This window comes from Dromaius novaehollandiae, chromosome 6 (genome assembly GCF_036370855.1).
Source record: "Dromaius novaehollandiae isolate bDroNov1 chromosome 6, bDroNov1.hap1, whole genome shotgun sequence".
NCBI classification, from domain to species: domain Eukaryota; kingdom Metazoa; phylum Chordata; class Aves; order Casuariiformes; family Dromaiidae; genus Dromaius; species Dromaius novaehollandiae.
The window spans coordinates 8024690-8037354 of NC_088103.1; the positions used below are offsets into that span (position 1 = coordinate 8024690).

The 12665-nt window shown below is 45.2% G+C and overlaps 1 protein-coding gene across 4 annotated transcripts in view; it reads right to left on the minus strand.

Annotated features, from left to right (window-relative positions):
- LOC112981614 (protocadherin-15) overlaps window positions 1-12665 on the minus strand; it is a 1192166-nt gene that overhangs the window by 653467 nt on the left and 526034 nt on the right. The gene's annotated exons all lie outside the window — the stretch shown is intronic.

Genomic DNA, 12665 nt, shown 5'->3' on the forward strand with positions numbered 1-12665 from the left:
GCAAAAGTACTGATCCGAGAGGCCAGCGAGCAACTGCTTCCCTGCACGGAGGGTACCAAATATGAACAGTGGCTCCCCGAGAACCAACTTCTTGCCCCTTTTTTGCTAAGATACCTTCCAGGACACTACTGCTTCCACTTAGTGCAAAGGCCTTGTAGGGCCTCCTTGATACCCAAGGACTATAAGCGCTATCTGCTCACTCCCCATCCCTCTCTCTTTCATTGCAGCCAAGATTCACAGTGGAGCCTATAATCCCCATCTCTTGGCTACAAAGGAGGAGCTCTCCATCTCATCCTCTTTCCATGTTATTGCTCCCTAGATCTTCAGGTCAACACAAAACCCATGTCCTTTTTTTTCTTTGTTTTTTTTTTTTTTTCTTTCCCCCTTGCTATCCGGCAGACAAGTTATTCATGAATCTGTAATCGAGACGGTGGATCTAGAAGATGATGCAGCAAGAGGGATATTGGCTTCCACCTGCCAGCGTTCCCACCATTAAGCCTTACGGAGTTGACTGAAACTCCTCGGGGTGCAGCCGATACACATGGCACCCCAACACTCACAGAAGTCCGTCCTAGCTTTCCAGCACGCACAACATGACACGATCCTGTCAAAACCTCAAATTTTGGAGCAGATTAGCTATGCAATCCAAACAGGCGTTACTGCAATTGGTTTAGCTAAGACAACCATTCAATGCAGCTCACCAAGACCTCAGAAGAGGCCTAAGCTCTGCGGCTGTCAATAAGATCCTACAGGGAAAAACCAAGGCAATCGAGAGAAAGCTTCCCAAAGTTTTAGCAGCAGATCAATGAAACGCACCAGTACTCCTTGCCTCCTCTCAGCAGACAATTTTGGGCCTCACGGAGCATGCTATTAGGCACAACCCGTTAGAAAAACCTTTCAAAAGCCAGAGTACCATCGCAGCTCCAGATTCATTGCAAATTCTGAATTCTGAGCCACAGCACACATTTCTCATATGCAAAGGTCTAAAAGTCGTTCACTCAACAGCTCTGAAATTTGCATTTCTTCTGCAAGCAAACACATGAGGCCTACCATCTCATTCATGTTTGATTAATATGAAAGAACCATTAATTATCATGGTTATCATAATTACAATAATTAGAATATAATTAGAATTAATTATAACCTGGTTTTGTTTACATGACATTTCTCTTTAATTAATATTACACAAGAAATTAATTTCGGATGACTTGGAAAGATAAAGAAAGTCAAACATGTTTGGTCCGGTGATAAACCACAACCTCACCAGAGACGCGAGAGTTCAGAGAAATGAGTGGTACAGCTACGTGCAGTTGCAAAAGTTTGCCACATAACAAATACACACCCTATGCAAAAAGTGCCCATTTCATCACATTCCTGGGGAAGGCAACAAACAAGATATAAAATTTCATCTCACTCTCTGGAGGCAGCAGGCTAAGTGAAAAAGCCTATGAACCTCAAGCAGGTATTAGGAACTTAAGATGATCGAAGCCTTCCTTTACAGCTGCTCACGCGTTTTACCGGGAGCCCCATCACATCACGTACCACTAGACTGTACAACTATCACATCCCCGCGCGGCTGCCTGTTAAAACAGGGCATCTTTAACGGGAGACATGCTTTGTGGAAGGCGAAAGGGTGCCTCACCTTACAAGCAGAGACATACCAGCCCTTCCTCTCCGTTCTGTAAGGAAATGTAGAAAGAAGTGTGGCCTTAACAAGGGCATGTCTATTTTTATGAACGTGGGTCAGCAGTTTGCCCTTGCGCAAAGGAGGCCAATGGCATCTGGGGCTGCATGAGGATGAGCGTGTCCAGCAGGGCAAGGGAGGGGACTCTTCCCCTCTGCTCAGCCCCAGTGAGGCCACGGTTGGAGCGCTGGGTCCAGGTCTGGGCTCCCCAAGATAAGACACAGACCTGCTGGAGCCAGTCCAGCAAAAGGGTCACGAAGATGATAAAGGGACTGGAGCATCTCTCATACGAGGAGAGGCTGAAAGACCTGGGACTGCTCAGCCTGGAGAAGAGAAGGCTCAGGGGGACCTTAATAATGTGAATAAACACCTGATGGGAGCATGTAAAGAGGGCATGGCCAGACTCTTCTCAGTGGTGCCCAGTGACAGGACAAGAGGCAACAGGCACAAACTGAAACACCAGAAATTCCAGCTGAACGTAAGAAAACATTCCTTCCCTGTGATGGTCTTCAGATTCTGGAACAGGCTGCCCAGAGCAGCTGTGGAGTCTCCGTCCTTGGAGATATACACAGCTCAGCTGGATACGGTCCTGGGCAATCTGCTCGAGGTGACCCTGCTTGAGCAGAGGGGTTGGACCAGATGATCTCCAGAGGTCCCTGCCAACCCCAACTCTTCTGTGATATTCTGAAATCAAAAGCTCTCAAGTATATTAGAATTACTGCAGGTCTGACCATCTCTGCCACACACACACTAAAAGGGATTTGGGGTATTAAACATGGTATCAGCGAGCATCCCTCATTCAATCACAGTCTCTCATGCTCCGTTAAGTACTAGTTAAATAAAATTGTTTTTCTCTCCCTTTCCACAAGTTTTAGGAGATGTAAGCCATTACTGTCTATCCTTCTAGGTTTTATAACAAAGTATCTGTCTTTTTAGAGAGAGAAAAAAAAACCTGAAACTCTTTGGGGGGGCAGTAAAAAATACATTGGTTACATCATCATTCTTAAAATAATACAACCATAATGGTATTTTGCTTGACAATCTGGAACATAAAAGTTAACCAAGAGAAGGGAGTAAGGTTTTCATGGAATAATAAATGCTACGATCCTAAAATAATAGCTCTACTTGAGTATCTCTTCAAAACATATACTACTTTATTATTACTGGTATAAAGGGAATTCTTTCCCAGTACTAGATTAAAATAGGCAAGTGTTCAGAAACATAGGGTTTTTTTCCCCCTCCATTCAATCCTACTTTCAAGCCAGCAGTAACATATTCCGTTATTTGTTTCACACTAATTATCAGCAAAAAGAACAGCCATTTTAAAAAAATAGACCCACTCTTTATGTAAAAGAATACAAATTGTCATGAGCAACATGATTTACTGAAAGGATGCTTTCTTTCCAGGGTCCTCTATCCTTTCCGCAAAGTTTTATATCACAGTCACTACTTAAAATAAGAAAATACAGGACAAATAAGAAAACACCAGGTCAGTGCAGCATACTGGTCTCATCAGCTTTCTCTCCAAGGCAAAATGTTCCCCGAAATAGGCATTCTGGTGCACTCTCCATCGCTTTAGACCGGTGGGCAGCTGGCAGAAGCTACCCGGGCAGGCTCAGAGCCTGCTTGCAGACCCCGGCAGACCCGAATCTGGGCAGCTGCAGGGTCGGTGGTCATCGTGCCCTCTCAAACATCAACATCCACTACAAAATGTCACGTGCTTTCCCCACTCACAGAGTTGCACAACCACAAGTGCTGCAGTGCTATGAACACTCATTTTTATGGGATCTTTCTAGCAGATCGGACTCGATTCTCCTTTAGTAGAGCAAACGCTAACTAATATTTTCAGTTAACTTCCTAAATCCTACCAGTTCGGGTGGGCTGGCTCTTCCCAGAGCTTGGATGCTCTGTAGCAGTAAAAACCAGGCTGGTCTGGCAGGGAAAAAAACCCCATCACTGCCTTTGCTGTTAGGACACAGCAAGCTCCTTCAGAAGTTCAGGGCGCTCTGTTCTCCGGGTCTCAGCTCCACACTTTAAAGACACTAGATCATAACTCACTCTTCCATTTCCAGCAGGCATGACAGGCGCCCACTGCCAAAATACAACAGTTTTTCTGCCTTTAAATCTTTAAGGCTTAGCTTGCAAAATTAGAAGATGAAAATTGCACACGTAATAGCGTAAGAATGAATTCAAACTGAAGATTTATGCAAGTTTTCCACAATTTTACAGATCATGCATCTATTGACAGATAAGCTCTCAACCGTCAAACTTAGAAAAAGAGTGAAAAGAAAATTCAGTAAAAATCCTTCAAGTAACAGGAAAAAAAATATTAGCAATACAAATCCATTCATTAATTCTTTAAATGCATCTCTGTTCGCATTAGCATCCAAAAGCAGTTTGTCAGACTGGAGCCAGAGAGTTCAGCACACGCGTAAGAGTATCTAAAGCATTCACCCATACACCACCATTAATCTATATCAAGTGGCGTTCATGATGCCGAACAGGCTGCTTAAGTGACCATTCATCAAAAATAATTCAGAAAATGAGGAAAAGGGAAAAGTGGCATTTTAAAGATAAACAGTATTTATTGCTTTGGTTTAAAGGTTACGTTACTCCGGTGCCACTGCTTGGGAAAGCAGCTTTACATGCTACAGCACAAAGTTAATAGCTATGAAAATAGACAAGCAGTTCAATCAGGAGTCAATTTCCCTTCACATTCATTAACTAAAAAAGAAGTTAATGCTCCGCAAACAATGAAAAATTAGGAGAGCAGGCTCCAGAGACCCGCTCCAACCTTCCTCCGCGCTTCCCACACAACAGCCCCCGCCACCCTGGTGACCCCCGTGCATTTATCCGGCGCGATGCTCTCAGCTCCCCTACGCACCTCCCGAGCTCCCTCGATGCAGCCAGCGCTCTCGGCTCCCTCCAACATCCACTAATTGCCACCAACTAAGAGGCGGCATAAAACGTGGCTGGTCCGACACAGGCTAAATAAAGCAGGTAACTACTGAGCCCACACTGCAGGGCCTCTCTCAGTGGAGGTGCTCATTTGGGTATGGTTTCTATAGCCAGCTATTTTCCTTGAAGGTATCTAAATGAGCTTAGAGAGCTCTATCCCTGGATTTAATTTGATCAAAAACACATGACAAGGTCAAAAATTACCAGAGAGATCCTGACAAAATGCTAAGGAAGAAAGGCACTTAGGAGCGCAGGAAGACGCAAAGCTGAAAGTGTTGTCAGTGCCACGATCCGCAGCTTTGTCCGGGATGCGGTACAACAGCAAAGCATCACCTGACTTCCCAAAGACTGATGGTCTCACCGAGACAGATGTCTTCCGTGCCCTTCCTTTCACGCCATCCACGACAGACACAAGCTGAGGACCCTGGCACTGCAGGGAGGTGACGCGCAGCACTGCACAGCACCCGCGTGTTTTGTGCTGGCTGCCAACAAGCAAAAATTAGACGCTAGAAGATGCCAGAGATGTTTTTATTTGTTACAACCAAAGAGAGCCAAGAAAATTAATCAGAGTATTCAGAACTTTAAAAGTAGCAACGAGCCATCTGGATGCGTCGAATGCAAAGGCCTTGGTTCTCAGGATGGCTTAACACAGACCCAGGAACCAAAGGGACCGTTCCTACAAACAGGAATGGGATTTTTTCCCGACCACGCACACTTTCCCAAGCCCCTTGCTCTGCCCCACTGCAGCACGGCACAAACAGCCAGGCGGCTCGATAGGACATTTGATCTGGAAGAGTGGAGAAAGACTGTATCGAGGAAATCAGCCTTCTGCACGTTAGCTTTTCTGGCACGCGTGTGCCTGAGTTATGTCGGCAAAACTGCTTACAAGAAACACAGTTAAAGCTGTGAAGGCAACCAGAGTACTTGCTCATCTTCCGGGTTTACACACTGCTGACAGGCTCCAAAGCCAATTTATTTATATGAACCGAAACTACAAACCAGCTGTAGCACAGACCCATTCTAACTTAGCACCAGTGTCACAGAACAATTTTAATAACCGTATTTTTCTACGCACCTTTTATAGTGTTTCCAACAGCAGCTCACTACATGAGCATGAACCGCCTTTGGCTTGAAGGGCGGAAAGAAATCCATTTGCTTAAGACACCACGCGACAACACCTTGCCTTCAGTTAACGCTGACTTGCGTGGCCAGCTCATCTGACGTGAGAACCGTAGCTGAACTGCTTTTCACACAAGATGCTCTATCTAATCTACCTGATTGTTCACTCAGTACATGAAATGCATTATGTATCAACCAAGCTTTGCAGTTGGCACTCACCAGCAGCCGCTCTTCTTTCCGGAGCAGCTGGCAGACGAAGGGTAGCCTGTCACATCCACGTTGCACGCCACCAGCGCTGCTCCGTGCTCGAAGCCGCCTTTGTGTTCACCGGTAGCTGTTTTAGCAGCTTCTTGTGACAGAAGAGCCATCCTCTTCACCGTCACTATAAAACCAATTATTTGGGGAGGTAACTTAGTTGCTCTCGTCCTTTATTCTTTGTAGAACTACCAGCTAACTGCCTGCCCCGGCAGCAGTGCTCCCGGGTGACCTCCATTCGCTTGTACCTTCGAGGCACTGCAGTCTGGTGGGAAACGCTTCCGAAACTGAAGCCCAAGCGTGCCCTGGGCTCCTGAGCCCAAGTCAATCTTTCCATTTTTTCCTTCGTTTACAAAAGGCGGATAACAGTACAACCGCACAGCAGTGTTGTAAGGATTAATTAGCTAATATCTGTGCAGTCTTAAGCATGCAGAACGTCACAGATGCACCGTGTAATTACCATTATTAGGGGGGTAATTGCTTTGACTCAGGGGGACAGCACACACGTTATCTGACATTTTTTCCACGGCACAGAAGTCAACCATCAACTATCCTCACTCAGTTAAAAAGAAGTTTTAATAATGTGGCGTAAACTGTCCACAGCAGCACTTTGCCTTTTTTAAAAACATCTATTTTTCACTGTTAGTATTTACAAATTGAAATTTGTGGACCACAGATACTCATGAAGCTTTAAAGGTAGCCAGAAAGAAGACCCGATATGCTGACCTACTTGGCAAGTGGAGTGTCCTCCTAAAAGCCATGCTCAAAACTAAGCTATGTTTGGTCTTCTGCCCTGGCTGCCAGCAGTGCCAGCAAAGGTTTCCGCTGCTGCACAGAGCCGTACGATCCAGCGCAGCACCACACCTATTCATCTGAATGATAGTCCTCCTCCTTCCGCTGTACTGATGTGGCTGAACTGAGCAGAGGCACTCGAGCATTAATCAGATGCAGCACGTTGGTCAAACGTTTTGAAAGAGTATTACACAACCTAGGATTTCTCCTCCTGAGGCCTTGTGACTACAAACTAAGGGCCTTCGGGACTTACCGCAGGGCTCAACTGCTTTCCTAAAATAAGCAAGAGAATAGAGCGAAGCTGCCATGCATAGATGGAGATTGAGATCACTGCAGGCTCAAAATTAAGATAAGCTAAACTAGGGAAGGAAGAAAAAAATTTCAAAAAAAAGTATGATACTAATTCAAGGTCTCTTCTTCCTCCTGAAGGTTACAGATTATTGCAGAAGGTAGGTATTCTTTTCCTTGAGTAAAACTCAAAGTTTCTCACAGAAATTTGAGTCATCACAAGCAGTCACAGATGGAAGCCTCCTGAACTCGGGTTAAGGAGCAGTTTCAGTTTAAATATGGCCATGCTATACCAAATACCCTAAGAAATATAGCAGCTACAGATGTCAAAGATCACAGAAAATGCTTTCTTGTAGATTTGCTATTGGATGTACGCTACCGTAAATTTGGGGGTTTCCATATGAAAAGCAGAGAAACACTGCTGTTCACTGTAGTTGTAGCACAACTACTCCAGGCACTTACCTACCAGAAGTGGGCACGGGTCCTTACGTTACTTATTTTCCAAGCACAACAAAAGTCTCAGAGGCTAGTGGATTGACAGCGGTTATACGGGAATCCCCAAGGAACATCACCCGGCAGAACTTCATTTCCCTGGACACACGCGCTAGACTAAGCGGCACCAAACTCTCGCCATCGCTAGCTCACGGACCGACATCTCCGGCAACAGCCGGCGGGGATCATTTAGATCAGTTTTAATGGCAATGCTGCCATGCAAAGTAGGAAAGCTCAGCATCGCTCTCCCAGCTTCTCGCTTTCGTCACTCTGTCACCCCCAGAAAGCTGCTCCCACAGCAGATCAGGCACAGCTGAAACCCAACCCTGCGTGATTAGCTTGCATTAGCAAAACCAAATCAATGGCTTGATTGCAGATTTGCCAAACAGAATTGCAATGTGCATGCATTATAATGATTAGACAATTTGCAACTTCATTATCTCTTCTGGAGACACATAAAGTGTTACCTAAAAGTGGCATGCATATTTCAAACAGCATCGAGAAGCACAACGTATCTCTGTCCTTTTTTTCCCCCTTTTTTCCTCAGAAGACCATACTACGATTAAGAGCTGACACGCTGAGGCAACGCCTGCCATGACAGCCCCTCCGACAGCCTTGACCGTACCATCACTAACCTACTTTCGCAGTCGGAATTCAGCAGAATCGTGAAAGCGCTTTAAATAGCGCTGCCAGCTCTGGTTTTAGTAGCACTCCATCTCTTGCACCTCCTAGGAGCAGTAGATGGGTAATTAGTGCTTGACACATTATCCTTCTTGCTGAGCAAAATGGCAGCGCGGACGCTAATAGCACGGACGGAGCAACAAATGGGACGTGCCGGTAGATCCCACTTGATCACTTGTGAACTAGCGCGCAGAGGAGGAGACAGGCATCGCAAGAAACAGCACATTAGAGAACTTGTCCTTAATAACAGCTGCATGCCCACATGGAAACAAACGGCACGGCTGGAGAAAGAACACTATTTTCAGCTAAAGCACTCAAATTTTTGAAACTAAAAGCAGTTTTTGCAGATGGAAAATTGTTGTTTTTACTCACTCCTTGCAAGGTGAAAATTAGCAGGTACACGCAACCCTAACCACTGCGCAGTTGTTTAGATGAAACCTCTGGCTTTTACTTTATGTAAAATCCATGTCGGAATCGAGACAGAAATTGCTGAACCAGTCGGCAGGCTGAACGTTAACCCGCATTTTACTAAACCACTGCACTTACACATTTTTAATGGCAGTGCTCGAGCGTATCCGCCCCAAAGCGATGCTCCGCAGCAGCAAGGGCGCTTCCAGGCTCGCCGCGGAAGAGGCAGGCAGCGACACGGCAACCCCTGCCTGCCGGGCAAAACCGGCCGACTCCAGTGCAGTCGTAGGCTGCGGCAACAATTCAAATTACAGCTTTAGAGCTTAAATGCAAAGTAAAGGCATCCATCTAGTGTAAATAATTTAACGGGTCCACTGGAGAAAAAAAATCAAGCTCTCTCCCAGCCTCTAAAACCACCTGTAAACACCACAGCAGGCAAACAAACCAACTGCAGTCCCTGCGCAGCCCGATCTACTCAGCACCTAGACGTACGCCAAGCTACAAGATCCCAAAGCGTACCAACGGGGTCGAGGGAACGCCCCGCTCTTCCACACCTAAGTCTGCACTGCCGAAAGTTTCTTCTTTTTTTTTTTTTTCCTTAAAAAAGGAGACCCACTCAAAACCCCGGGGATGATGAATTATCCAAGTTGTACTCCTACTGCTCATGCACGCCTACCTGTAAATAAGAGACTGCAATCTAGCTCGCGGCAATTAGGTATCATTATGCTGCTATATTTTATGATTTTATTCATTACTGTTAATGAACTAAAGTGATTTCAGATATCAGTAATCACAAATGGCGTATGCACAATTTTAAGAAAAAACTTCCCCGATAAAACAGTAATTCAAGCTAATAAATCCTGACCGAACTCCCTCCTTCAAACACAAAATTGCCAATTAAGTGTCATTAAGAAGACGTAAATCAGAAGCCTTGTGAAGTCTCTATTAATATTTACAAGCAAGAACGTTGCTAACCCGATGGAGGACAGAGAGCTGTTTACCGCCTGGGTACCGGGAGCAGCTCTGGCCGTCTGCCCGGGCAGCTGACACCACCCAACACCGCCGTGGGTGGCCAAGCGACCGAGGAGGCACCTGTAGACTACCATATCCCACCACCCAACCTTCAGCATCTGTGTAATCACATGCAATTATGTTCATGTAATCGGACCACAGAAGCTGTGAGATGAATACTGGCCATGGGTATGCCTGTGCTGTCATCTGTTTGCAATGAATTTCGCAGCTAAGATCACATTCAAGAGCCTTTCTGCGGCATTTCAGCGGTGTTACAATGGTTGTTTTCGAACAGCAATGAAAGCAAGCCCTAACTTGACCCCTAACACTTTGACTTGCCTGAAAAAGAGAAGAAATCGGCAAAGAAAACGGATCCTTTCAATCTGCCTGAACAGCTTCACAGTAAAACTTCAAGAGCACTAAATGCGTATTGAGGGTCTGCAACGCGCAGTAGCACTTAATTCTAGTGCAGAAGGGTCACGTTAAACCCACACGCACAACCTCTACATTAGCCAGCATTAACTTCATCAAGATATTGCTAATTCAAGGTCAGTTCACATTATGCAATACATTAAAGTCTACTCTTATACTCCCCGTGTTGTGGTACTGATCTGGATAAGAGCAACAGCTCCGTTTCACCTGCCTCTTCCTAAAAATCGAGACCTGCAGCTGCCGTCTATGGTACCTGCAAACTGCTAGGGCAAAGCAGATGTTACCAACAGGCAGCGAGACAACAAAAGCTATGATTATTTGTTACCACAGTGGAAAACACGCTTCTTAAATTGCGCCGGCATCAATGCAAACTACGGGAAGAAACAGGCAGCTCATCAGTTGCCACTGTATGTGCGAAAGAGGCCAAGCAATTTCCCCGCTCTCCCTCACAAAGAGCCGATCCGGCATCCAGCAACCACCGTAATTCAGCAGCAGCAGATCACAGCTCCACACGCTGCCCGCTCCATCAGCCAGCGTGCCTGCCCATTGCACTGCTTCCTCGACGCCTTTTTTATTTATTTATTTATTTATTTAAAGCAGCGAAGTGTCTCTCTCCTGCATATTGCTAATCCTAGCCCAGTGGGAAAATCCCTCCCTCTCTCCTCGTGCTGCTGATCTTGCATCCGACGTTGAGACATGCGCTGAGGTTTCCATTTTCCAGCGTAAGGCTCCCATTCATTCAGCCTGTGCCCATCGGTGACTTCTGGAGACGTGCTTCTGCTGACTGGTTTCTCCATCTGGAGCACCAAAACGTGCAACTCAAATATAGACAAAATCTTGCTTCACTTTATGGCTTCTTCCACACGGCTTCTAAACCCAGAGGGCATGTGCAGTAAAGAAACAGAGCCAGTCACCTCTCCCACGTCGTCCTCCGCCCATGTCCTCATCACGGAGGACAGGGCAGGCAAACACTTGCAGTTTTTACATAAGAATAGAGACACACTCACAAGATGCTTCTTTCATAATGTGTAGCAAAGAAGTTGCACTAAACAGAGGTTAGCAGAAAGTAGAAGATACCAAATCCACATTACTGAAGTCATACATGATGTTTGTTATAGATATATCTATATAACTATATATATATTCTTAAATATAAAAAAAGAGGATCTTGTCTAGACTTAAAGTAACTAAAGACCAGCAATGACAACAAGCTGGACTGAAACTTGTCTCAGGCCTGAGTACAAGAACGAGGACCAGCAGCTAAAAGGTCTAGCTGCTGGTGACTAAACCTGCTAGTTTTGCTCATGACAACGGTGCCATATGCCATACATCCTTCTCCCTTCCCTCTGTCGTAACTAGGCAGGTTTGGACTGGAAAACTCTTGTTTTACATCTCCTGGCACAAAGATGTAGATCAAAGCACCAAACATGTTTTGGCACTGGTGGCTGTACTAGACTTTTCCAATTTAGAGACGAATTCAACATTTTTCCCTTACATATGAAAATTCTGAAGAAATTGCAACTGTCCCATGTTTGAACAAGAGTACCTGCTTCTAAAAATATCATTTTTATCCGATATTTAGCGCTTGCCTTATTACAAATACTTCAGTAATGGACCTGTGATTCTCTTTCAGCTCTTTTTGATGCTTCTGAATAAAACAGTAGATGCTGATCAGCCTTCAATAGTCACTAAGGCAACATGCAAGGGGTTTTTGGTTTTTTTTAAATGACCAATGACAGTACTTATAATGAATTTACTGTAGCTGAATGTTTCAATTTTTCACAAGTCAAAATATTTGTATTCTCATAGAAAAATTTCTGATAAAGCTTCCAGGCTTACATATAAGATCTTAAGTAAGGTGTTATTAGACCCCTGAGGGCCCCCCCCCCCCTTTTTCTCCTCCAGAGTCCTACGGTTTTTAGTTCTACATATGGAAAAAAATAGAATAGTATAGGCAACTGGATAATATAAATAAATAAATAATAAGTTATTAGGAACAAGATTTTACCCTCCCTACAAATAACTAGTCCTCAAAGAGCAGTTGGGTAATCTGTACCTTATGGTACCCAGAAAAGCCTGAAAGATTTCTCTCTTTAAAACGTGGTAGTCAATGGCTTGTTAAAGAAACAGATCCATCTAGTGGTAACACTAGTTTCATGCCAACGTCTCCGCGCCCAGCGCCTGCAGGGAGGGCTGGGGCTGGAGGACGGGGCTACGCTCTTCCACCACAAAAAGCACATCAAGGGGTCAAAGCTTTGCTTTAAGTCAAGCATGACGAGCGTCTGGCGAGGGTGTTGAACAAGCCTTTTCAAATAATTTGGCTTGCTACGTATTGACACTTGCCAATAGTTATTCATAGCATACAAGGAAAAACTGACTGTCCTTGCGCTGTGAACCGTGTTCCTGAATCGGGGATCGCGGGCTGCTCACCCCTGGTTTGCTTCACCCGTACTCACGCAGGCTTTGCACAGGAGAGACCTGCTCGTTCTTCCTACAACGGGTATGTTTATAACATCTTAACATACCAGGAGAAAACCCGGTAGAG